We start from the raw sequence: 27,489 nt of genomic DNA on the forward strand, positions 1-27,489 counted from the left end.
GGACAGACATTCCCTGCTCCTGGGTAGGAAGGATTACTATAGTGAAAATGGCCATACTTCCAAAACTGCTATATAGATTTAATGCAATTCCAATTGAGATCCCAGCAGCATACTTCACGGACCTTGAGAAAACAATCCAAAAATTCATTTGAAGCAAGAAGAGACCCAGAATAGCAAAAGCAATTCTAGTTAACAGAGACACGGCAGGGGGTATCACAATCCCCAACTTACAACTATTCTACAAAGCAACTGTGATAAAAATAGCATGGTACTGGCAAAAAAACAGACCTGAGGACCAGTGGAACAGATTAGAAGATGCAGAAACAACGCCAGACACACTCAGCCACCTCATCTTCGACAAAGGAGCCAAACACCCTCACTGGAGGAAAGATAGCCTCTTTAATAAATGGTGCTGGAAAAATTGGGTTTCAACTTGCCAAAGAATTAAACCAGACCTATATCTCCCACCATGCACTAAACTAAAATCAAAAATGGATTAAAGATCTAAATATTAAAATAGAAACGGTGAACTGGCTGGAATAGATGTTAGGTAGAACTCTTGAAGACATCAGTGTAGGAAAAGATTTTATGAACAAAACCTCAGTTTCCTGTGAACTAGCACAAACAATCAACAAGTGGGATCTCTTCTTATTAAAAGGCTTCTGGACAACAAGAGAAACCACCAGCAGTGTGAAGAGACAACCCACAATGTGGGAAAAAATCTTCACCTGCTCTTCCTCAGACAAAGGTCTACTATCTCAAATCTATAAAGAACTTAAAAAGATCAGACCTCCCAAATTTAAAGATCCAATTGAAAAATGGGCATCTGAAATGAACAGACATTTCTCACACAAAGAAGTAGAAATAGCAAATAAATACATGAAAAAATGTTCAACATCACTGGTCATTCAAGAGATGCAAATGAAAACAATGCTGAGATTCCACTTCACTCCAGCAAGAATGGCTGCTATCATGAAGTCAACCAGTAACAAATGATGGTGGGGCTGTGGGGAAAGAGGAACCCTGCTCCACTGCTGGTGGGAGTGTAGACTCATGCAAGCACTGTGGAAATCAGTATGGAGATACCTCAAAGAACTAGGACTGCAAGTCCCATTTGACCCTGCTATTCCACTGCTGGGGATCTTCCCCAAAGAATTAAAAGAATCATACCACAGTGATATATGTGCACCCATGTTCATAGCAGCACAGTTTGTAATAGCTAAAACTTGGAAACAGCCCAAATTTCCATCAACTGGAGACTGGATAAAGAAAATGTGTTTTTTTTAAATAAAATGGAGTACTACTCAGCCATCAAAAATGAGAAATTAGAGACATTTATAGCTAAGTGGATGGACATTGAGGCGATACTCTTAAGTGGAATGAATAGGACACACATGTATAAATACTGAATAGTTTCTCTGGTGTGAGAAACTGAAAGTGTAAATAAGGACTAAATGTATAATAGGTCATGTGAAATAGGAAGAAAAGGGGCAAAGGGGAAGGAAGTGGGAGGGGTAGGGGAAAGGATAGAATGGAAAAATGGGAACAAAATCTTTGTAAATAGGGAGGACTGGAGGGGTTGAAGGGAGGGCTGGGCAAGGGTGAAAAATAAGAACCAAGATGGATTATGTAAAGGTGCAAATTTCCAATGATGAATGTCATTATATTGTATACCTAAAATATACCAATGATTAGAATGAATAATCGATAATGCAAATTAGGAATAAAAGGTCCCAAGGGGTAGGGGTCGTGGGAGGGGCAGGGGAAAGGAACGAAGGGAAAGGAAAAATGCTGAGAAATGGAAAAAATGGAAATAAAGTCTTTGTAAATAGGGAAGGGTGGAGGTCGTGAAGGGAGGGCTAGGAATGGGGAAAAAATAAGAACCAAGATGCATCATGTAAAGGTACAATTCCCAATGAGAAATGTAACTGTGTTGTATACCTACAATGTACCAATAAAAGAATTTAACAAATAAAAAAGAGAGAGAGCCGAAGTGGCTGGGAAGTGATGAGTAGGTGTGGCTGGCAGGTCGGGAGAGTGCTGGGACAGGCAGTCTCCCTCACGTGCATTCAAACATCCGTGGGGGCGGCACCTGTGAGGAATGAGTCTAAGGAGTCTTGCCCCGGAAGACAGGTGTCCCCTGTCTTAAAGACACAGATATGCATTTATGACTTTTTAGTGGTGCAGAAGCTTAATTAGCAAGTGGTGGAGTCAGATTCCAAGCCAGGCAGTCTGAGTCCAGACCCTGAGCATGAAAACGCTGTGCAGCAGGGGTGGTTCCTCATGTGCTAGCCTGTGAATACTCTGCTTGAGGAAGAATGTCCAGGGATGGATGTCTCCCGTGGTCCACAGGGCATTCTTGAAATGAGAGGGAGAGAGAGAGAGAGAGAGAGAGAGAGAAAGCGCACGCACATGGACTTCATGCAGTCATGTCTTACAGGTAATGATCCATCCACAGTTAACCTATGCAACTGAGTCAACTATTACTCCTTCTTTGCTGCCTAATCTTTACTTTTTAAAAATATAATTTTTTGACCTCTTAGACTAGTTTAGGATCCTTGCTGAATGAAATGTGATCAAAATATACAATGAATGTTTAAATTAAAAAAAATTACAGTAAAAGTCACATTGCCATTAATCTCCTCTACAGTGCACTTTGCTTTGAACACATTTATCATTCCTGCCACTTTCTGAAGCAGTTCTGGAAGTCTTCTTTCATGAGTGTATTTACAAGGTGTAATAAAAAATACAGTAAATGCTGCTATTCAGCCAAAAGGCAGGCTTGTAAAAACATCACCATGTATTTTTAATCCACCTAAATCACAAGATCTGGTATGGTGTGACTTCTTGCTTGTCCCCAAAGTCAAAATGATTATGAAAGATAGCATTTTCAATTGATTCAGGACATTGAGATAGCCATAGAACTGCTTCAGAAAGTGGTAAGAATGATGGGATAAGTGTGTTTAAAGTAAAGGGAGCATTTTAAGGGGGATTAATAGCAATGTGTAGTTTATTGTCGTACATTAAAAAATTAACCATTCACTGTATATTTTGATCACACCTTATTTACCGACAGAGCACTCCCTTACTTTCTCAAGTAGCATACTCGTCACAGTTTATTGTAGATGTTTCCTTCCTAGTCTCTGTCTTCTCTGACAGAATCTTAAGTTCCATATGGACATAGGCCTCACCTTTTTTTTTTAGTGCAAAAGATACAGTAATTTTATTATATGAAATTTCTCCTGTGTGCTAAAACTTAATTTACAAGACATAATAGTTGCATAATGGAGAGGAAATATGGTGGAATTAATTATTTTTATTACCAAAGAGTAGAACAATAGGTAGTGGGACTGTAAGCACTCAAGAGTCCTCTGTATTTATGATTGTTATATTACTGCTCAAACAAAATATACTACCATTCTTTATAATATAATTGCCTGCTGATTCATCTCTTAAAAATAAAGTCTACTTCTTCTTTTTCCATGAAAGCTTCTGCAGACTGACAAATGTGCATTCTATCTATTAAAACCAGGGATCCTCCTCACCTTTGGAGATCACCACTTAAGGAAAATGCACTCATATACAGATCTAAATCTTTATTTGAGGGAGCAGTTGGAGTCCATTTACCACTTTTTGAATATTGTACCTTTAAAAGTTTGTCTTTAATATAAGCTTTGAAAAACAAAAAACAAGAAAAAATATCTATGGCGAATTACATTTCATTTTGATTCTGATTGGATGGCAATAAAATACAAAAAAGTATTTGGTGTAGTGTCACTTTTTCCTATGGAATTACTCAACGTTAGTTTTCTGCTCTTAGATGATTGAGTGACAAAAATGTTTTAAATTGTTAAAAACACTTTTAAGTCTTTCACTTAGTATTTAGTAAGGCAAAAATGAATTAAAAACTATAAAAAGCTTTAAAAATGAAGTCCTACAAATTTGGTTCTCACAGTAATTTCATTAACAGATGAGTTAAGTATAGATACAATGCATCCAATACTCTCATAACTACAGTAAAAAAAATCTCTAGTAGCATTTTCTATCCCATTAAGTTTATTGGTACATTTAGGTATATATTATGATCAGATTCATCACTGGGAATTTATACCCGTACATGACATATCTTGGTTCTTGTTTTTCCCCATCCCCCTTCCTTCCCTTCCACCCCTCCACCCCTCCCTATTTATAAAAACTTTGTTTCCATTTTCCCTTCTTTTCTCATATTTTTCCTTCCCTCTTTCCTTTCCCTCACCTCTTCTAGTAGCATTTATAGATCATGAAATCCTTAATGCCATATATGTTCAGAACATGTTCACACAGCGCCAATACCTCTCCTTCTCCATGAAGAAGAACATCTGTTGAAAATAAAAAATACCAACAAAACAATGGAAACCCATTTCATTTCATGGCACCCAAGGGTATGACACAAAATATTGGCTTAAAGAGGTGGAATAAAAGGAAAAAGAAAACTGGAGTCTTCATTCTTTGTCCCTTTTATTCAGTAGGAGACTTTCCCCTCCTTATTTTCATTGCCAGACATGGCAAGGAGTGATTACAGCCAACTGTCATTAAACGTTTGTCTGCAGTGTATACCCCTTTACCACTGACCCCAAATGGACTCATTTTGTGTGCTTTTGTTCTTTTCTGTGACATACCACCACCGAGACTGGATGGAAGGGGCAAGGGTAAGAGCGATGGGAGGGGGACAGTCCAGGAGGCCAGAGAGGAGGAATGCTACCAGCCCCAGTGAGAATGAGCTATGTTTAATTTAAAAAGGGCAGGCTGGGGATTTAGCTCAGTGGTTCTGTCGCTTGTCTGGCAAGCATAAGAACCTGAGTTCGATCCCTGGTACCAAAAAAAAAGGCAAAGGGTGTACCCCACAAATGATACAGTAATGAGGTCACACAATTAAATCCCACAGCATGACTGAAGGCGTTCACTGTGTTTGATGTCATCACAATGGAAAGCACAAAAAGTGGAGTAAATCCATGTTGACACAGTCCCATCTAGTCCATTAGGCAAAATGGTGCAGGAAGTCATTTAAATTAAAAGTGCCCTACCCTTACCTAAATGGCTAGCAGACATGGAGAACACAGTGAAGAAACCACAGAGCTTTCTCCATGTAGCTGTAAACATGTGCTGTTGAATGGCACACTGTCAGACACTGGAAGGGGTGTCGCATGGACCTCTCTTATAGGTACGAATGCTAGATTCACCTATCTCAACAAAGCAGGAAGTGGCTAGGAATGCCAATCCTAACTCACTTTGTCTTGAAATACATACAGATAGATTATAGTAGCTATTAGCAATGATGTTTTCCTTGGGGTGCCAGGCTGTATGAAGGATTTTCTTGTTGAAATCTAGGCTGTCAACACTTACTTCATCTTTCTTTTGCTTGCTGTTGCACAGACTTTGCATGGCTTCAAAACCATGCGAGGTTTATTGTTTTCTTGTGATGCTTCTAGGATTATATCTCGCTTTGTGTTCCTGTCGAACATTTTGAAGAAATTAGTGTAAGATCCAGCCATGACAAGACTGTCAGATCTATTCCAACAACATTTAAATTTGTCAAATATGCAGTCATTTTCATACAGTGAACAGAGTTTACTTCGGAGATATTGGTGCAACTGGTATAAAAATATGGAATGTTTCACAAATTTGCGTGTCATCCTTGTGAAGGGGCCACGCTAACCTTCTCTGTCTCCATTCCAGTTTTAGTGTATGTGCTGCCTAAGCGAGCACTGGAGGCATACTCTTGGTTGCCGTGGAACTCTTTTTCCCTAGCCTTCAGTTTTGAGTGAGCACTTGTTTTTCTTGTTTGTTATTGTGTCTATTCCTCCTTGACCCCAAAGGTCACGGCTATCTTGATTTCTAACAGCACTGATGAATTTTTGTCTGTTTTGAACTTAAATGGAATGAAACAGTATGTACTGATGGTGTTTGGTTTCTTTTGTTCAATCTATTGTTTACATTAATTTAAATCTATGCTGTTTCCTACTAGAATTTGAGGATGGTCCCAAGATTTCCCACCTCTTCCTCTAGTCAACATGCTCCACTTAATCCTCCAAACTAGCAGTTTGATGGATTTTCCTCCCATGATTAATTTATGTGATACAGCACAATTGACTTTAGAAAAGGAGATTATCAAGGTGGGCCTGAACTAATTTCTCAGGCCCTACTGCTTTTTTCATGGTGTTGGGAATTTATGAGGCTTTTAAAGCAAAGTCTTCATTGGCTGGCAGCAGCTAGCAAGAAACTGGGAACTTTGTCCTACAAGAACAAGGAACTGAATTCTGCAAACAACAAGCATGAACTTAGAGGTGGACTTTCCCCCCAGAGCCTTCAGCCAAGAGATAGCCTGGCCAACGCACTGATTTCAGCTTTGTAAAATCTGGAGTAAAAATCCAGCCATGCCATGCTGGATGTCTGACTTACAGACTGTGTACTAGTAAGTGGTATTTTTTAAAAGTCATTAAATTTGTTGTAGTTTGTTATTTATCAATAGAAAAATAATATGTTTCCTCTAACACTTCATTGGATTGTAGGTAGTAATTCGATGAAGCAGGTTGCTTCATTATATAAAGTTTTTGTAGCTATGTTATTACAGACAACTCATCAAAAGGTTATGTTGCTTAAAACTTGAGAGTTTGTGGATGTTTTCCTAAGGTTGCTTTATGGTGATGAACTTTTTTGATACTGCTTTATCAAACTTTAAGAATAAAATGATTTTATCATAGAGGTGTGGCTTTCCTTCTCTCAGACTATTAGCTTGGTGGCCAAGAGTGGTGTGCTAAGCCCATGATGTAGAAATACTGACGCTCAGGGATCATCAGGCAGTGGTTTGAAATCTGGCTCTGTCATTATTAATTGTGTGCCATGGACAAGTTACTTGCCCCTTACAAACCTCCACTCTTTATCTGTGAGGCTTGGACATGGATATGTAAAGTGCGATTCAACTTCTTCATACTCTCTCCTTTTATCCTTGTTCCATTGTCTTCTTTTAAAAGATACCATTAAACAGAGACATAAAAGTAAAAAAAAAAAAGCCTTTTGGGTTTCATCATTGGTTTCTCTTGTGAATTCACTCGTCTATAAGGCTATACTTGGTACTGTACTATAAGGAACATTGATAATTTCCAGCCTTAAGGAAGTTGACATTCAAGAGAAGACAGGATGAGTGCCCCTATAACATCTCATTTTGGTGCATCCTTAGTATCCTCTTTTGCTGATTCAAGGGTGTGGTTCCTTCAGGAAGTGGGAATGTTCTGTATTTTATAAGAACAGTGAAGTAATCTTTCCACTGTGACCCATCCTTTGAAGGGAGAACAGGAATGGGAGGGAGGGATATGTATTTTTTAAAAGTGGAGGCACATGAGAGGCAGCCCTCCCTGGTGGACAGGAATGTTGCTTTAATAGAGCACATAAGCACAACATTCATGACTGCTTTGTAGAATGGAAAAATCAATGACTAGACAGGAAAAGAACCCCATCATCAGGCCCAAATACCACGGCTTGTGTCTGTTGCTCAGAAGAACCATAGGCTTGAAGGAGGAGATGCTGGAGACGCTTAGGTTTTGCCCCCTCCCAAACTAAGAACACAAACAACAAAAACTTCAATTTTATTTTTTTCTAATTGTTTCCCAAAACACACAGATGAAAGACAGTCTTGTGTGGTTGAATTTGGCTGCCCTTGTATAAAATTTTACAAAACTTAGGAGATCTATTTTTTTCCTTCTAGAAACCAATGGAATTCTAAAGCTTCACTTGGGAACTGTGTTTGAATTTTGAATGCTGATGTGTGTTTTGCCTTAATTTTCCATCAACACAGATGTTGACTTCAGAGTGACAATCATTTTGGATGCTTTCTGGATTTTTATCTAAGTTTTTCACAGGAATATTGTCTTGTATTATTATGTCCTAGGACAGCTGCTGGTGTCTTTTACACTTTTTGGAAAGTTCTTTAGCTTTTTAAAAAGTTTTTTCTTATGAAGGTTTAAGCGGAGGGGTGGGATCATTTTGTTTGTGCTGGAATCTCTTCTCTTTGCAAGGTTCATAGTCAACTGTAGTTCAGGGACAGGGAAGAGCAGGATGTAGAGCTCTTATTGGTGAAATTGTGCTAGAGATTGCCACCCTGGTAAGCGGGGATGGAGTTTAAACAATAAAGTGCCATTCTTGTTTCACAACAGAGAGAAGGAGGTTAGCCTCCAACAAAGGACTTTGTTTTAGTATCAGAGGATCACGAATTCGCACATCTAACTTACAGTGAACAAAACAGTTACACCTTTTACTCTGTAGAGCTTTCAACACTAAGTAAATCAAGTACAATGAATACTGTAGTAACTGCCTTATTCGATGCAATATAATACAGGATCACAGTATACTCATAGGTATTTTTATCTTTCTGTTTTCTCTATTCTCTTTGCATCAAACTAGAGTGAGAGAAAAGATCTTCACCTAGGGCTGAAATTCAGAGTTATTTGAAGTGAGATTGGTAGGCACTTTAGGGAAAGGCTTTTCGAAAGATTTGGAACAACTAATAGCTTCCTGAAAACTTCATCCTGGCATGCTTGTTTTTTGCTTCTCTTTCCCCTATAGATGTTTCCCTGTTGCAATTTCTTAGTCTTTCAGACTCAAAGCTGGCTCCATGAATGTCTGTACGCCATTTGTTCTAAGCAGTTTAAGAAGCAATGCGCGTGTGCCTAGCTTACTTTATAGTTTTCTAACTTTGTTGCGATATAGCTGACAAAATTTGTTCATATTCAATGTGTATAATGTAATATTTTGGTACACATATCAGAAAAGGATTACCAAAACTGAGCTAATGAGCACATGTATCATCTCACAGTTACCTCTTTTGTTCTGGTGAAAGTACTCAATATCTTTCAGTTTCAAGTACCCAGTACATGACAATTAACGATAGTTACCATGCTGTGCATTGAACCCCCAGAACTTGTTCATCTTGTTGCTCCAACTTTATACCATGTCATCAGCACCTCTCCATGTTGCTACTCCCACCGCTCTTTCACTCTGTTCCTATGACTTTGACTTTTTAAGATTCCACATGTAAATGAGAACGTGCAATATTTGTCTTTCTGTGTCCTAGTTCACATTATCAATGCCTTCTAGGTTCATCTCTTTTGTCACCAATGGTAGGATTTTCTTCTTCTTTTAAAGGGTGAGTGGTATTCCATTGTAATGAGCATACCTGTTAGTTGAAGACTTCAGACATCCTAAAGCTAAAATTGAAGTTTGAAATAATGAATAACATAAAATATAGACTCTTCCTCCAATGCCCTCTACACTGGAACAAAAGGAAATCCTTTATATAGCTTGAAAAAAATTACTTAATTAAAATGCTGCCCCCTTAGAGAGTGATAACATATGAAATTCATTACGAGTCTGAAAATATGGGTGTGGTGAGGAAGTCATCATGAAATTGTGGATGATTTCAGGTAAGTTTCTGAAGTTGGTCACATGAACTATGGCCCATCAAGAATGACAGGTAGCATGTCATCAGCTAAGGACCCCCAGAGCAGAATGTCTTATCCACCAGAGTACTTTTTAAATCAAAACTTTGTGACTTTTGATGCTTCCAAATGTAGGTAGAACATGAAATAAGGATAGATTGCTTGGAATTATGCCAGCGTTTTTGAAGATACAGAACATGTGGTGTAATACCCCATTGTGTGTCTAACTTGACATCTTGAGATTTTGATGGATTTTCTGTCTCAATGTCAGTAAAGTTTTCAGAGGAAAGTAACCTGATCAGGGTCTTTGTTCTGTATATCTTATGGTGACTCCAAAGAGATTGTTTGATAACAGCCTGTTTTTAATACAATTATTTCTAAAATTTTATTGGTTTCTTGTCTTGCTTCATCAACTTTGAGATTTTGGACACCAAGAGTCGTTGGTTAGAAGCCAGTGCTATCATGTAGATGAGTTTTGAGGGCTGGCCAGGAATTTATCAAACTGACAGGCAGCTGGATTTAGTGGAAAAAGTCATGACTTATATCAAGGAGTTCTGGATTGAAACTTGGCTTTTCTTTTTAGTATCTGAGTGACTTTGGGGAAGTTACTAAAGTACCATATTGTACTTCAGTTTCTTCACTTCAGATGCAGAGGTAATAACTACTTTGTAAGGCTGCAGAAACTTTCTGTTCAATAGGCTTTTGTGAGAGGAAGTTGAAGAGTTGAAATGTTTTTGTTCAGAAGTGGCACATTGTTATTACAGAAAAATTAGGAAACATAGACAAACACAAAAAAGAATAAAAAATACTCCATAATCCCTTTTTAGTGACTAATATTTTTCCCATTTATATCTTTAGTGTACATTAGTGTAAATCATCTAGGCGTTAAGTATTCTAGAGAATCAATTTTAATGATAAGCATATTTCACTATGTGAGTGCATCAGAATTATTAATCCTGCATTGGGTTTGTCTGCTTCTTGCCATTGCAAACATCCTTGTGTGTGCATTTTTGTGTATATGCAGTTATTTACCTAGAATAAATATTAGAAATGGAATCACTGGGTCAAAATATGTGCCTTTTAAAGGTTTTGAATAGGATTTAATTATTTTATTAAAATATGCAAAAATGCACATTCCTACTATGAATGTATGGGAGTACTCATTATTCATTCCCATTTCTAATCTTTGAGAGGCAAAAGTGGCATATTATTCGACTTCACATTTTTCAACTACTAGTGAAATTAAATTTTATTTATTGGTGTGATTTGCACTTTGAATTGCCTTTGTATGCCCTTTATCTTTCTGTTGGCATGCTTGAAATGTTTTTTTTTTCTTTTTTAATCTTAAAATTTAGATGAGCTTCTTTTGTATATCAGAAAGTCTGACCTACTGTCTGGAAATTGTTTTTATCTGCCATTCTCCTGGCAGTACAAATTGAATTTGAAGAAGTTTTATATTGCTATCAAGTCAGAATTTTCTAATTAGAAACAACATTCTGTCTGCCTTTAAAGATCTTTACAATCTAAGAGTAGCTAAAGATTTACTTGTATTTTCCTGTATTTGGGAGTAAGAGGATTGTTGGTTATTATGTAGTAATTTCTTCAAGTACACAACTGGGTATGGTTTGTCAGTGTTATATCATTTGTCACTAGTTATGATTTTATGCTTATCTTCTCATTACTTATTTCTTTTAGTACTTTTTTCATTTTTGGCTAGTGTTTCCAAAATTTAAAAATAATATCACTAGCAGGGCTTTTTTTCTTACTACTGATATTAAGATGAGAATGTCTTTATTTTCTGTTAGATTTGATATAGTTCTTGTCTTTGAATAGATACTCTTTCTTCTAGTTTTCTAAGGTTTTTTAAAAATGTGGAATGGATGTTGAATATGGTTAAAGGGCATTGACTTCTATTAATGAAGGATAAAATAAGGTAAAGGCAAAATCATGAATGGGACAATGATACTGACAAAATTGACAGGATACTGATAAAAGATATAATCCACAGAAAAGATTTGACTATCATGAACATTTATACACAACTCTCCTCATGATATAAAACACAAATACTTACTGCAATCTGATGAGAAATCAACAGATTCACAATCCATTAGGTAAAAGCAGAATATTTAAGATAGTAAATATATATGGGATTAAAAAAGTCTTGTTGGACCACTGTTTTTTGTGGGAATAGGCCTTACTTTGGTATATTAGTCAGCTTTTTATCCTTGGGACCAAATACCTGGATACACAACTTGAAGGAGGAAAGGTTTATTCTGGATCATGGTTTCAGAGGTCTTGGTCCGTGGTTGTCTGGCTCCAAGGCAGAAATGGCATGGCAGAAGGGCCTGGCAGAGGAAAGCTCCTCAACTCATGGCAGCCAGGAAGCACAGAGAGACAGCCGGAAGAGCCAGAGAGCAAGGGACCAAGGACCAGACTTGGTCCCTAAAGTCGCATTCCCATGACCCGCCCCCCTGACACACCCACAAGTGCACTCTGGTTATCTCCTAGGCATCTCTCAAGCCAATCAAATGACGATCAAGATTAATTGTCACATTTGTTATGGCTAATTATTTTAAAAATATAATAAAGACAATAAAAACAGATGAAAAGAAGATCTTATAGTACATTTCTCACATTTCTGAAAGTTGAATTGCTATATTAAGACAAGTGCTTTTCAAAAAATATAATGAGTTTGAGTGGCCAGTATGTTTTAGAATTTTTTATCCTATATTGGTTAAGATTATTTTCTCTCTCAGAAATGAACTAGCTTTGTAAAATGAATTGGTTGAATTCCTTTCATCTTGTATAGCTCCAGATCAGCATAATTAACAGAGGGGTGACTGATTTCTGAGGACTTGAAAGAACTTAGTGGGGCTGGAAAGTTCTAAGGGTGCCTCTTGGCAGGGTGTATAGAGGGCGTTCGTTTACAGAGCTTTTCAGTATCAAGTCTTAGTTGAAGATCAATTCTCAATACAAGATAAAGGCAATAGAGAAAATACAAAAGATTGAGTTGGAACTGATAATGCCAGGTGTTTTAGTATACTTCTCTTGCTCTAACCAAATACCCAAGACTGGATACTTTATGAAGAACAGAACTTTACTTGGCTCATGATTTTGGAGGCTCGGAAATCCAAGAGTATGGTGTTGGCATCTGCTCAGTATCTGCCAGGGCCTTCATAACATGGTGGAGGGCATCACATGGTGAGACAGAGCAAGCAGTCAGCGTAGTTCTCGCTTTCTCTTTTTACAAAGCCACTAATGCCATCATAGGCCCCAGCCTCATGACCCTATCTAACCCCAATTACCTCCCACCTATAAGTACCATTAACATGCATCTGGAGATCAAGTTTCAGCACTTGAACTTTGGAGGGACACATTCAAACCATAGTACCAGGGTTTAACCTGAAATAAAATTCCTCACCCCCATCCTTGTTCCTAAATCCAGGCTATCAGTTTCCTTTTCTGTCCTTTGCTTCTTTTTCATAACAATGGGAAGAAATGCACCTCTCCTTCTATTTTTTCCTGTTCTTAGACAAACAAAACTAAGAAGTGAATATAGTAGAAGTTGCTAACTGAAAAGAATAATTTCAACTGTCACACTACCCTTACATATGATAGGTGGAGCAGAGCTGTCCTTAAGAAGATGGCTCTTGAGAGCTGAACCTCCCTCACCTGTAAAACCAGACTCTACCACACTTACATCCTGACTTTGAGGATTAGCTGACATGAATATTAGCTAGTATTTCAGCACTGTGTCTGGGACACTGGAAATACTAGTGATAATAATATAGCTATTGTGAATATTATTATCATGATTTAATAACTATCACTAAATTTAGCTGCTTTATGGCCCATAGGGCCATCAACAGATGAATGGATAAAGAAAATGTGATATTTACTCACCATAGAGTACTATTCTGAAATAAAGAAAGATAAACTTGAGTCATTTGTAGGAAAACATGCACCTTGTGACCATAATGTTAAGTGCAATAAATTAGACACACAAGCTTACATATCACATTGTTTCTCTGATATGAGAAATCAAAAGTAAAAACAGACAACAAAATAAAAGATAGATAATAGAAAGTAGGGAGATAGATTGTTCTCAAAGGGGAAGGGATCAAGAGATGGAGGAAAGGAAAAGGAGGGAGGGAAGGAAAGAATAAGGGATGCAAAAAGGAATTGAGATGTGCTATGTACATGTGCCAACTCCACACAAAGAATGTAAGCATTATGTACTGCAGACATGCACAAAAAAGGAGAAGGAGGTCAAGGAATGGGGGCAGGGGAGAGGGAGTGGAGAGAGAGAGGGAGGAAAGGGAAAGGGGATGAGAAGAATTAAGACGTGTTGTGTATATGTAGCAACTTCTCACAAGGAATGTAATATTATGTACTACACACATGTACTAATAAACTAAAGTAATAAAAAATAAATGTAGATGCTTCATAGCAGCATTTTTTCTTGAGAATGGATGTTGGGGGATAGGGAGCAAAGGGTTATCTTGAGTTCCTGCTTGAGGTTGGCACACCCCAGGATAGTTTTGTCTGTATCTTAGGTCTCCTAGTAGAAATGTCCTCCAGTGTCTGTGTCTCAGCTTGTCAGCATCTCTAGGCTGTCTTCCCTTCATTAGAACTATCTTTCTTTTCTCTGACTCCTGTACCTGAATAATACTTAATAATTTAGTAACATTCACATTTTAATAATATTCACATTTATTAATATTCACATTTATTGAGCTTTTACCATGTGCCAAGTCGATGTGGGTGTAATCATGTTCTATAACCTTCACAATAACCACTGGCATTTTACATTTTACAACATGTTACTGCACTTGGCTTTCTGGTAGACCTTAAGATTTTCAAGCATATCTTAGGGACACTTACATTCCCAGAACTAGCACTTAGACAGGCTCTCCATGACAGTTGACCTGTGACACTCCTTCTCTCACAGGGGCACATTTCTGTTTCCTGGAGATGTCGTTTCCTTCTATTTGCTTGTCACTGCTTGTTCCTGGCCCCCTAGCACTTTCCCTGTGTCTTCCCCCTCTTCAGTGCTTTCTCTTTTGCTAGAAGTCTTGCCCCAGCCTGGCAGAGTGCCCATGGTGAGCACCAAGGCTGGTGGGTTGCGGGCAGAGTGAATAAGACAGAGTAATAACCACAGCAGAGATGTGATCTAAGTTTCAGCTGTGAGTGTGCTTTCCTACTGTGTGTTTGCACACTATTTCATTGGACTTGAAAACTCTTCCTTCAGGGATCAGCCCTAGTTGTCACCATTCCCCCGCCTCATCCAAGTGTCTTCAACATGCCACCCATGTTTCTGTCACAGCACTGACTATTCTCTACTGGCTTGATTTCTCCTGTCCGTGCCCCTCCCTGTCCACTCCTTGAGACCAACCACCATGCTGTGATCTGAATGCAACTCTGTGACTCTAGTACAACCACAGTGTGCTGCATATAACCAGTGCTCTGAAAATACTAAGTCAACAGAAAGAAAGTGTTCATGCTGATGGGTCCCCAAGTACTGTTTAGAGTAGGAAAAGTGTGGATTAAATAAATGTTTGTGGACTCCTTGGGATTCTAATCCCCAGGTGCAACATGTTTCAGGGGAAATACTTCCAGGATGCTCACATTTATTTTCAGCTAATAAAACAGTCAGATTACTCCTAAATTTTGAAGGACCCATTGTACTCTTCTCAGGCTGGCATGATTCCTCTTCTGCTTAGTGGAAGTCATATGCCCATGGGAGAGAATCTGGCTGCCTTTGGATAGAAGATGCTAGAGCAACGCTAATAAATTTCAAAGTGCATATACTTTGTATGTGCAATAGCTTATTCCTGTAATTTGGAGTTCTGAATGCTAGTGAGGCTCCAAAGGTGGAGAACATTCTTCAGTCATTTCCACATAGTCCTGAGCTGGTGCCAAGCTTGGAACCTTTAAATGTCTCAAACAACACCCGGCGAGTTTGGGAAGCAAACCTATTCAACTTGTTAGTATCATTTTACAATGTTAATAGCTTGTGATTTTCCAATATGGGGAAGTGGGAATTGAGAATCAGTAGTTGTCTTATTTTCTTTTAAAGTGCATCTTCGTTTTTGTTTTCCGTAAGTGTGAAGTTTTTCAGCAATGATATACCACTGGTAAGTTCAATTTAATCAAAATTTCCCAGATCTTTCTCACTGAGAGGTGAATCAATAGGTTTTCTGATGGAACATCTGTACATTTTCAAGTGTGAGGTATACAATCAATGCCCTTCTGGTGGGCAATCAACATTCTGTGAGATTTTTCAGAAGTAATTATATTTCTTTTGTCATGTTTTACAATCTGTCTTCAACATCTATTTTGAATAGGAAGATTTTTTTTTTTTTTTGTACTGGGGATGGAACTTGGGACCTTGCGCTTTCCAGGCAGATAGCAGAATCACGGAGCTAAATCCCCAGCCCTTCAACATCTATTTTGAACCTCACCTTTTTTGTTCTTATTTGCATGTTGGGTCTCAGTGACATAGCACTGGACGTGCTCCTGGAAGTCTCACACACAATGGCTCCAACAAAATTGTTATGTAGAAGGGACATAAGGCAGGCAGCATGGCTGGAAATCAGGACTAAGCCTTTGCTGTGATGACAAGTTCACCATTTATCCTTTATATATAGAGAAGGTGGACATTTGCACATAGAAGGATAGTGACTCTGGCTGACAAGCAGCATATTCCAGATGATCCCCGGAATTATCTCTGACTCATCTTTTTCTCTTCTATGTCCAATCTTTTAGCTGATTTGTTGACTCCTCCCTTAAATATATCCACAATTACATTCTTTCTTTTCACCTTTGTAGCTACCACCTTCATCCAAGCTGCCAGCATCTCTTACTGAGGTCATTGCAATAACCTAACTAATCTCCCTACTTGACCCCTTTGCTCCCACAATCTGTCTCCAGTAGACCTTTCAAGCCTCATCTCTTGTTCTCGCACAGTTGTCCATATGATCCTGTTAAAACAGAAGATGGATCATGTCATTACTCTGCAGAAAATTCCATGAGAGCGTCCTATTTTCACTCAGATTAAAATCTCCAGTCCTTAACTTGGCTGGAAAGGTCCTATACCACCAAAATGTCTGTTACCTGTCAAGTCTCTCCTTGTTTCCCTGGCTCACTCTATTCTAATCATACTGACTTTCTTTCTGTTCTTTGAACATGACTGAAATGTCCATGGCCATTGCATATCCTTTCCCTTCATCTGGACTGTATTTCCTCTGTTTACCCACTGGTATCCCTCTACTTCTGGCACAAGGTTCAGTGGTTTACTCACCCTGCTATTTGACCTTGCTCATGGTTCCCCACTTCCAGAAACTATTCTCTTGTCTTCTGGACACATCTTCTTGGAACTGTTGGTTTCTGTTTGAGTCTTCATTTTGATCTTCTCTTTCACCAATTCAGAACAAATGTTCACCACTTAACTTCCAATCTGTCCATTTCCAGTCCTCCAGAATTCTTGGTACCCATTATTTTTTGAGAAATGTTTTCCTCTTTGAGGCTTTTAGTTACCATGTACATGCTTGTAAGCTCCCAAATTTCTATCTTCAGACCAGTTCTCTTACCTATCATTCAGATACCTATGTTCTATTATCTACTTAATATCTCCATCTAGATGCCCCATGGGCACCTCAAAATCAACATGTTTAGAAAGGAAGTCACTTTCTTCATTAAATGACCCCCTCTTCTTCTTCTATACTGTGGATGGAACTGAGGGATTCATTCATGTTGGACAAGTGCCCAAGCTACATCCTTAGCCCTAAATGGGTTCTTCTGTCCTTGTTCCCTATTGCAGTTGGTGGCGCCATCTAGGTTCCCGGGGTTAGAAATTATTCTTGACTCCTCCTCCCCTTCACTCAACTTCAGAAAAAGTTGATTAATTATCAACTTTTGCTGGCTGTACTTTCCAAATAGTTTTCAGACTTGTTTCTTCCTTGTCATATTTATTACTTATAATGGGCAACCAAATTGTGGTCCCCCAAAGATGTTTACATCCAAATCCCTGGAAATTGTGAATGTTACCTTATATGGAAAAAATCGGGTTTGCAGACAAAATTACAAAAAACAGTTTTTGTAATTAAGTTAAAGATCTCGATATGAGATTTCCCCTGGGTTATCTGGATACACCCTAAGTCCAATGACAAATGTTCTTATAAGAGAAAGGCAGAGGGAGAATTGTGACAGACAGAAGAGAAGACACCCACAGAGATTGGGGGGGGGAGGGAGGGAGGGAGAGAGAGAGAGAGAGAGAGAAGGCAATGTGAGGATAAAGAGAAAGGCAGAGATTGGAGGGATGTGGCCACAAGCCAAGGAAGACAAGGAATGCAGATGGCCACCCAAAGTAGGAAGAGTGAGAAGGGTTCTCCTATATATGCTCCCCAGTGGGGCCCCAGGCAACATCCTTGATTGGCAACTTCCTTGATTTTGGACTTCTGGTTTCCAGAAATATGAAACTGAGAGACAATGTGTTTCTCTTGTTTTAAACCATTTTGTTTGTGGTAATTTGTTGGGGTGAGCCACAAGAACCTAATACACTATCTTTGTTAGTTGAGATCCTTATTGTCCTTGTTCTGTATCAGTAGAAAGATTCCTGATGGTCTGTCTGTCTCTAGTCTTAGCCTGCTTAAGTTAGTAGGTAGAGTCAGTACACTATTTGGCCTTGGCCTCTCCATATTTAAATCTGTCTAATTCCCTAAACTGATGACAGACTTCCTCTTCCCCTGTAGCTTCAATGGCTTGCTCAGCCTGGCATCTTTTACACACCCTAGCCTTACCCCCCTTTCTTACTCATTAGTCCTGCAAATCCCTAATGTAGACTAACCTATCTATCCACTTTCTTTTCTATATTTAGGCTATTGGAAAACCTCATATAATTACCTAGAGTTTTGCTTCTATGTATCTGTGATCCCCAATCCTAAATGGACCTTCAAATTTGATTGATATTCTGGCTGGCTCCCTCTCCTAATAGTCCTCAGTGACTATTTCAAATCTTCATCATTGTCCTCAAAGCAATATTTTGTATGGCTTCTGCCAAAATTAATGGTCATCTTGTCCTTCTTGAGAGACACTTCAGGGTTCTCAGGGATCAAATTCCATAACTTCCCATTAAGTTTCACAACTTCATCTCAGGTTTCTTCCAGTTTCTGAGAAAGACACATCCCCTCATTTCCTTCCACACTGTTGATTTTCTTAATCTCCTCTGGGACTCAATTTATTATTTACTTTCCTGTTACATTTCTAGCTCTGTCTACAGGCTCCTTCCCTAGTGCCAACATAGTCCTTGTTTTAAACAACATCAAGTCCTCAACACTTTAAAAATTATATGACCTGAACTGATAACATCAGAACAGATTTGTTACCTTGCTCTAATCTTGTACTGTCTTTTGACCTGGCTGAATTTCTACCCCACATAAATCTTGTTTATCTTTGAGGACTGGATGCCTGCAGGCCACAAGTTCCTCTTCAGGTGAACTACTCAGAATAGGTTGGATCTAAGATGGCTGCCAGTGTGACAGCCAGACAATTTCTGACCTCATTTTAATCTCATCTTCATGCTAAATGATGCCCTCTTCTGTGGCAAAATGGTGACAGGAAAGAACGATAAAAAGAGAGAAAAGAGGAGGTGTCTGAATTCCTGGAAAATCTCTAACCATTCCTAGTAATGATAAAGATATTCCTCCTCTTTATTAGCCTACCTCTCCTTCATTTCTTTCATCTATATCTATAAACAAGGGTTAGGAAGTTGATTTTCAAGTTTCTTTCCAATTTTGACTCTTGACAAGAAATGAAAGTATCCTTCAATCAATATTTGGACTTGTGATTGGTTCCACTATTCTGAAAGGGAAAAAAGACTTATTTTAGGATCAAAAATTGAGATAAAAACCTTTTAAGAATGACAGTGTCAGTTCCACTGCTCCCAGCCCAGAGGTAGGGGCTTCTGGTTCGCCATTCCTCCATTCCCAGCTCAGAGGAAGGGGCTTCTGGGCTGCCATTCCACTGCTCCCAGCACAGAGGAGGTGAACTGTGCTGGCGCCAACAGTACTACCCCCCCACCCCGAGATGAGAAGACATGTAAACAGGTCTCAAAACCAGACTTCCAGATCACCTACAGCAACCCCAAAGGAAAAGGAGATGGAACACTCTGATACACAGCCACCTGGACTCCTTGAACTGGCAACAAAAGAGGATCTGGAAAAAATGAAATCAGAAATAATTTCTCTGATAATGGCAGAGATTATGCCCATAATGCAGGACATGACTAATAAAGCTAGAGAGGACACAGATTAAAAAAATAGAGGAGTTGAGCAACATGATGGAATCCCAACATAGGAAACAAATGGAATCCATAAAACAGATACATACAGATTTCCAGGAGATTAAAAACTCCACTGAAACTCTACACAGCAGAATGAGCCAGTGTGAGGACACAATTTCAGATATAGAAGATAAGATTGCAATTAGTGACCAGGAAAAGAAAAATTGCTTCAAAATAGTAAGGGACCATGAGAAATCAATCCAGCACTGCTAGATGATGCAAAGAAGAATAACATAAGACTGATTGGAGTCAACGAAGAAACAGGAGAGAGTGCAGATGACATCAAAAAATGGTTCACAGAAGTAATGGCAGAAAACTTGCCAAGCAGGGGAAAAGAGCTTGACATACAGATAAGTGAGGCATATAGGACTCCAAATAGCCTTGATCAAAAAAAAATCTACACATAGGCATGTAATTGTTAAGATTCCAGGAACCCAACAGAAGAACAGAGTTCTACAAGCAGTTAGAGAAAAGAAACAAATCACATACAAAGGAAAGCCCATCAGAATCACAGCAGACTTCTCAACACAAACCCTCAAGGCAAGAAGAGCTTGGAGTGACTTATTCCAAGCCCTAAAGGAAAACAGCCTCCAACTCAGATTGATGTATCCTGCAAAACTATCTTTCAAAATTGATGGAGAAATAAGATACATTCATGACAAAGAGCACCTCAGGAACTTCATGAATACCAAACCAGCACTCCAAAAATTTTAGATAATATCCTGGGAGCAGAAAATGAGGATCACAACCCCAGGAAGCACAGCAGAATGAATCCATTGGGCACAACAAGAAATTAAATGTAAAGGGGGAGAATCCAACAAAAAGAAAAAGTCATGAACTTCATCTCCATAATGAGTGCATAATTCAATCTTGTTATTGTACTGATTAGTATTTTTCTGATTCTAGTGTTACACACCTTTCCTTGTGCTATAGTGGCTATTTATTATCTTCTTGTGTCTACTTTTTAATTGGGTTGTCTATTAATGACCTGCAAGAGTTCTTTATATATTCTGATCATAGGTTATATGCATTATAAATATGGTCTGTTTAAGAACTACTTTCCATCTTCTTAATGATGTCATTTAAAGCTCTAAATTTTGATGGAATCTCATTTATCAATTTTTTTCTTTTATGCATCATGTTTTTTATATCCTAGGAAATTCTTGCCTATACTAAATTCATAAACATTTTCCCTTATAATTTCTCCTTAAAGTTTTATAGTTTTAGTCTTTCATATTGAGGTTCATAGATCCTTTCAAGTTATTTTTATGTATGGAAATAAAAGGTTGAGGTTAATTTTTTATATAAGGATGCCAGGTGTTCTAGTGCCATTTGCTGAAAATACTATCTTTTCCTTTGCTCTTGAATCAAGTTTATGTTCTATAAAATCTTAATGTTAAATAATCTTTCAAAACTCAGCAGACCATATATGTGTGGTTCTATTTCTAGATTCTCTGTTTTATTCCAACTATCTATATGTCTTTCCTTATACCAACACTGTCTTGATTATTGTTCCTTTAGAGGAAGTCTTAAAATTATGTACTAAATGTCTTCCAACACTGTTTTCTTTTTCTTTTTACTTTCCTAGGTCCTTTGTACTCCTAGTAATTTTTAAATTTCAATATCTAATTCTTCATTTATAGCAAGTATACATAGACCTGAATTTTTATATATACCTTGTGTTTTCTAATCCTGCTAAATGCAAATACAAGTTCTAGGGGCTCCTTGAGATTTCTTAGTATTTTCTCTGTAGATGATCATTTCATCTATATATAAAGATTTTACTTCTACCTTGCCAATCCTATCCTAATTGTGTCATTTTATTGCCAGACTATTTTGGTTTGGGCCTGTGTTTCAAAGTTTAATGGACAGATGAAGAATAGGCATATCTGCTCTTGTTCCCCACCTTAGGGAGAAAGCATTGTATTTTCTCCATTCATATAAGGCATTTTTGCTGGCAGTATGGAGTACATGTCTTTGATCTGTTGAGAAGGTTCTGTTCTACTTCTAGGCTCCTGATAGCTTTTACCATGAACAGCTGTAGAATTTAGTCCAATGCTTTTTCTCCAACTACTGACAGGATCATATGGCTTTTTCTTTCTGCTTTAAATATTTGATATAATTTATCAGTTAAAATGTATATGAGCCTGTTGTTGTCATATAGGTAGGTTTTCAAGCTAGGAATATACTTTCTTTAATAAGTGCTATTCAATTTTTTTATTTCCTCCAGAGTCAGTTTCATTAATTTGTCTTCCAAGGTACTTCTTAGAAGTTGTCCAATTTATTTCAAAAAAGATTTTTGTAATATGCTTTCTATATCCTTTTAAATTCTGTAAAATCTGTAGTAATGTTTTCTAGATCTTGATATTGTAATTTTAAAAATGTATAATTGATATTGTGTAATAGGAAAAAAAGGTCTAAAGGAGTAGGGGAAGTGGAAGGGGTAGGGGAAAGGAAAGAAGGGAAAAGAAAAAATATGAGAAAAGGAAAAAATGGAAACAAAGTCTTTGCAAATAGGGAAGAGTGGAGGGGGTGAAGGGAGTGCAGGGGAAGGTGAAAAACATGAGAAAGAAGATACTCATGTAAAGGTACACGATCCCAATGATGAATGTAACTGTATTTTATACCTAAAATGTACCAATAAACGTAATAAAAAAAAAGAATGACAGTGTCACCTTTATGTTTAGATTTTTAACTGGGGAAAACCAAGAGAAAGCATAAATTATACACAATTCTAATTTCCCTTTCTCTACTTCTTGATTTTCAAATTTTTGTGTCACTTCCTTCATTTTCTGTCACTACTTGGAAGTTCAGTCATATACTCTTTGCTCCTATTAAAATTGGATTCCATTTTAGAAGTATATTTTCCTGGAGCTGGGTGTGGTAAACAAAACAATGGCCCCCACAGAACCGGTGAATATGTTACCTTCTCCCAGGAACCTGAGAATGTTGCCTACATGGCAAAAAAGGTACTTTGCAAATGTGATTAAGCCTTGAGAGGGGGAGATTATGTTGGAGTATGTGGGTGGGCCCAATGTAACCATAGGTTCTTTGACCAGTAAGGCATCTGGGTAAGAGCAAGAGGGTGGAGGAGATGTGAAGATGGAAGCAGCCATGCCATTGTTGGGAGGAGCCACAAGCCAAAGAGTGGGCAAGCCCCAGAAGCTGGAGAAGCAGGGACAGACTCTGCCCCATAGCCTCCAGAAGGAACACAGCTCTACTGATACTTAGATTTTAGCTGCTAAGATTTTTGTTTGGATTTCTCCAGAACTGCATGATAACACATTTGTGATTTCCTAGACCACTAACTTTGTGCTAATTTGTTAAAGTAACAGTAGGAAACCAGAACAATGGGCTCTTAGTAAAAAACATATAATTTCCATGCCTTCAACCTAGAATTTAGCAATGAATGATTTCAAGTCCTATGCAGTGAGCGCTGTAGCTTTAAGATGCTAGACTGGATCACTGAAGCAGCTGAGGGCTTAATTACCCAGAAGCCACAGTGACTGACTCATTGTTGATTGGACTTTATCTTGGACTCCCCTCCCCCACCTAGATTTCCTTCTGTGTTGCCTGGTCTCTGGTCCTGACCTGTACCAGATTTTGCACCCTGACTTAGTAACTCTTGGAATCCTCTATTTTTTCTCTACCTGGTTTGGAGTGTGAACAGCTATCGATACTTTCTGGCTTCAGCCTCCTTGCCAGTGTAATAAGACCCTGGGTTTATGCAAATATGCCCTCAACTCTTGGTGCTCTGTTGGCATCAACTTACCCAGTCACCAATTGGGACAGGGTTCAGATGCACTGTTTTCTGTTTGGCTGTACAGTTGTACCTAAGTGTTTGGCTCTGTTTGCTATTTAGACAGTAATTTGTTGAATAGGTACTCTGTGCCCAGGTCAGGATAGAAATTAGATATGGATAGATGAATAAATCATGGCCCATATCCTCAAGGAGTTTATTGTCTGGGGAGAGAGAGGCAGAGAGAGAGAGAGAGAGAATAGAAATATGCATCACTGTTTTTGCTGAAGAGGTTCTCTTTCTTCTTTTTTCTCTTTCTCCCTCTGCCCTCCCTTCCTCCTTCTCTTCCTCCTTTCTTTCTGTCTCTCTCTCTCTTTTTCAAGTACCAGGAGTGAGGAAGTTTCCTAAAGGAGGAGACGCCTGAGCAGAAACTTACAAAGAATGAGTAGCACTTATCCAGGCAGTGGCCGGGAAGTATATATGGCGGATGGTGTGAATGGGAGAAAAAGCACATAGTGATGGATGCTCAGAGGAAAAGGGATACACTGAGCAAAAGCACAGGGAATTAAAGGAGTGTGCAAGGAGCATGCAGGTGAATGTTATTGGAGTATTGAGGGTGAAGCAGAGATTTGGGGGAGAGAAGGTTGAAAAGGTAGATGGGGCCATACCACCAAGAATCTTGCATGCACTGGACAGGAGCTGCAACCCTAGCATTCTGCCTGTTCATCTTTACAGTAAGTGAAAACCATTCATCAATGCTATTCAACACCCTGAGGATCAGTTGTGAGCAAGAAGACAAATGTGCTGCCCACTTGGAACCCAGTGTAGCAGGGGAGACAGCCAATGTGGTAAGCACAATGACAGAAGGTGTTGGGGCAGCTCAGTAACTGGGGTGAGGATTTCACAAGGCTTCCCTGAAGATAGAACCTCTGAGCTGAGTTTTGATAGATGAGTTTACCCAACCTTGTTAAGAGGGGGGCTCTCTCTGGCCCACAACCTCAGGGACTCTTATTGACTAGATCTAGAGCAGACATCAAATCTGTACATCACACAGCCTGGTAGCTGGTTCTCATGCAGGTGGATTCATAGACCTTTTTTTTTGCTTCCACTAAATGGGTCTCAGATGTTAGACTTCTCTATATCCTGAGGTAGCAGTCTCAATCCATGAGTAGCCTGATTAAGATGTTGTAACGCTGGTGGTACTTAAGAAAAACATTGTCGCAATAACTTATTGTTCTACCTACGTGTGCATTGCTCTTGGATGACTCAGAGGGAAATTTTGGATGGGATATGGTTAGAAGAGGTTTGGGAAAGTTCTCTTCCAAAGGTCGAGTGAGATGAGAACTTGCTTTCACAGATGCCTGGCGTGGATGAAGCATCCTTTCCTTAGTTCCTCCACTGGCTTCCATCAACTTCCCACCCCCCATCCCCACTGCTTTTCAAGGAAATGAAACTACTTAAACCTTAGGCAGAAATTTGGACTGAGGATAGCTCCAATTCCTGTTTGGAAAGAGCTTCTTTGCCGTACTTGTCATACTAAATCATAGCTAAATCAGTTACTTAGTTTTTATTTTTTATTCTAAGATACAGGATAGTATGATGGAAACTATATAAAATTTGAAGTCAGGCTTATCAGTGAGTATTTACCAACCTTTTAAGTACCGACTTGCTCGACCTGCTCAGAAAAAAAGATAAAAAGATCCTTCCTGTTCCATATAAGTTTACAGGTCCACAATTTGGTTGAGGAAATAGATAATTTTAATAATAATGTTACAAGTGAAATGATAGAACTCATTCGTGGGGACAATAGATGACACATTTATCCAAGCCTCCTCTCTTTGCACTGGGAGGGTGTGAAGAAATTAGCTTGAAAAGGAAGATGAAGTTAGTTGCATTTCATTTCCATCTCTTACACTTTGTGTTGCATTTCTTTTGTGTCTTACCAAGGTCTTGGAATGGTCTGCACACCGCAGGTTAGCGGTCTCATAGAATCACTGTTTACATATCTTCATTAACTTCTTATTTGGCTGGAATGAAAACATTACTTAGTCTCGGGTTGGATGACTTAAATCAGCAGTTCTCCCAGGGTTTCTTACTGGATCATGTTCAAAGCAGAATATGTTTATTTACAAGAGTCTTGTCCTTTGAGGTGACACCCAATCATTTGTTAGCCTTGTTTGCAGTCTCCTCAGGGCACAGTTGGTTGGGTTGGGAGGCAGCGTGGGCAGGGTGGACAACCACAGACCTCAGGGTCATCTGTGCACCCTTGTAACCGTCAGAGAATGGTCAGATGACCTTGCTTAGTTCAACAACCACTGTCTCTCCCCCTTCACCCTCTGTGACCACTTTTCTTTTGATGGTTATGGACATATTTACCAACCCCTATGAAAACCCAGACCCTAAGAAAATGCATGTGATTAGACAGACATGATTATGTAAAGATTATTAAAATGATTATGAAAAGATTAGAGGTATTTCCCACTACTCTCTTGTCTAATAAATAGTATCCTCAGTCTAAGCAAATCTCTCCCTGCAAAGATTTCTTTATGCAGAAAAGAAGCTAAGTTGATGCACATTATAAAGTTCTTAGAAAGGAAGGGATGGCTGTGTGGAGAGAAGAAAACAATTCTTTGGGCGGTGGAGGAGTGATTGAAGAGCAGTTTTGCCTGGAAGTTTTGAGGAAAGAGTTGTTGGCCTATCTGTAGGAAAGGAGCAAGGTGGGCAAGAGAATAAAAGGATTTTCATCAGTGCCTTTAAACATTATGTGTTTGAATCTTTTTGAATAATATATTAAAACACGGGGTTTCCCAATTATTTTTATTTTTGCTATTTCACTGTGCTCCTTGAATGTGACAGGTCTTGAAATTAAGTCACACTATGGGTATATATGCAGCCTCAAAAAATCCTATAAATCCAGCACTGGGGAAATTGTGAAACATTCCCACTTAGCTTACCTGTGGGCTCCAGGTTGAGTACTGTATTTATTTTGGTAACCTGAATAGATATTTCTCAAAGGAAGATATAAAAATGAACAAATATATGAAGAAATGCTTAACATCACTAATCATCATAGAAATGCAAATAAAAATCACAGTTTTCATCTCATCACAATTAGAATGGCTGCTATCAAACAGATAAGACAAAAACAAACCAAAATGAGAGAGCAAACAAATAAACAACAATAAAACATAGAAACAAACCTGGTTACGTTGGAGAGAAAGCAGAACTCTTCTGTACCATTGGTGGGAATGTAAATTAACCCAGCCATTATGGAAGACAATATGGAGGTTCCTCAAACACTAGAAATAGAATTGCTGTATAATCCAGGAGTCTCACTCCTGGATATGCATATGAAGGAAATGAAATCAGAGACATCTGCACTTTCATGTTTATTTTAGCACTATTCACAACAGCCAAGGCATGGAATCAAAGAGTTCATGGACTGATGAATGGGTAAAGAAAATGTGATTTTATATATATATACACAGTGGAATATTATGCTGCCATAAAAGAGTGAAGTCCTGTCATTTGCAGCAATATGGATGGAATGGAAGGACATTATATTAAGCTAAATAAGTCAGGAACAGAAAGACAAATATTGTATGTTCTCATGAACTTTAAGTTCTTACTTCTATGTAGAAGCTAAAGAGTAGCCCATAGAATTGTGATTATCACAGCCTGGAAAGCATGTGAGGGTGGGGGAATAAAAAAAGAAAGGTTAATGGGGTCAGGGGTGTAATTAGATAGGAGAAATAACTTTCTAATGTTTTAGAGCACACTAGGACAACTATGGCTGAGAACAATTACTTGTATATTTTAAAATAGCTAGTGGAGAGACTTTAAGTGGTTCCAATACCAAGACATGAGACCTATCTATATGTCAATTACTCCAATCTGATCATCACATACTGTATATGTGTACTAAAATTTCACAC

General features: G+C 38.5%; 1 protein-coding gene and 1 non-coding gene across 2 annotated transcripts in view; one reads left to right on the forward strand and one right to left on the reverse strand.

Annotated features, from left to right (window-relative positions):
* The window catches only part of Gipc2 (GIPC PDZ domain containing family member 2), a 438,776-nt gene that overhangs the window by 180,196 nt on the left and 231,091 nt on the right, over window positions 1-27,489 (forward strand). The gene's annotated exons all lie outside the window — the stretch shown is intronic.
* On the reverse strand, window positions 5,638-5,745 carry LOC147827608 (U6 spliceosomal RNA). The gene has a single exon (XR_015452129.1). It is a non-coding gene; the product is annotated as a U6 spliceosomal RNA (small nuclear RNA).

The sequence above is a fragment of the Heterocephalus glaber genome, unplaced genomic scaffold, assembly GCF_053883595.1.
Source record: "Heterocephalus glaber isolate CG9 unplaced genomic scaffold, H.glaber_assembly_v1.0 deba00001442, whole genome shotgun sequence".
NCBI classification, from domain to species: Eukaryota; Metazoa; Chordata; class Mammalia; order Rodentia; family Bathyergidae; genus Heterocephalus; species Heterocephalus glaber.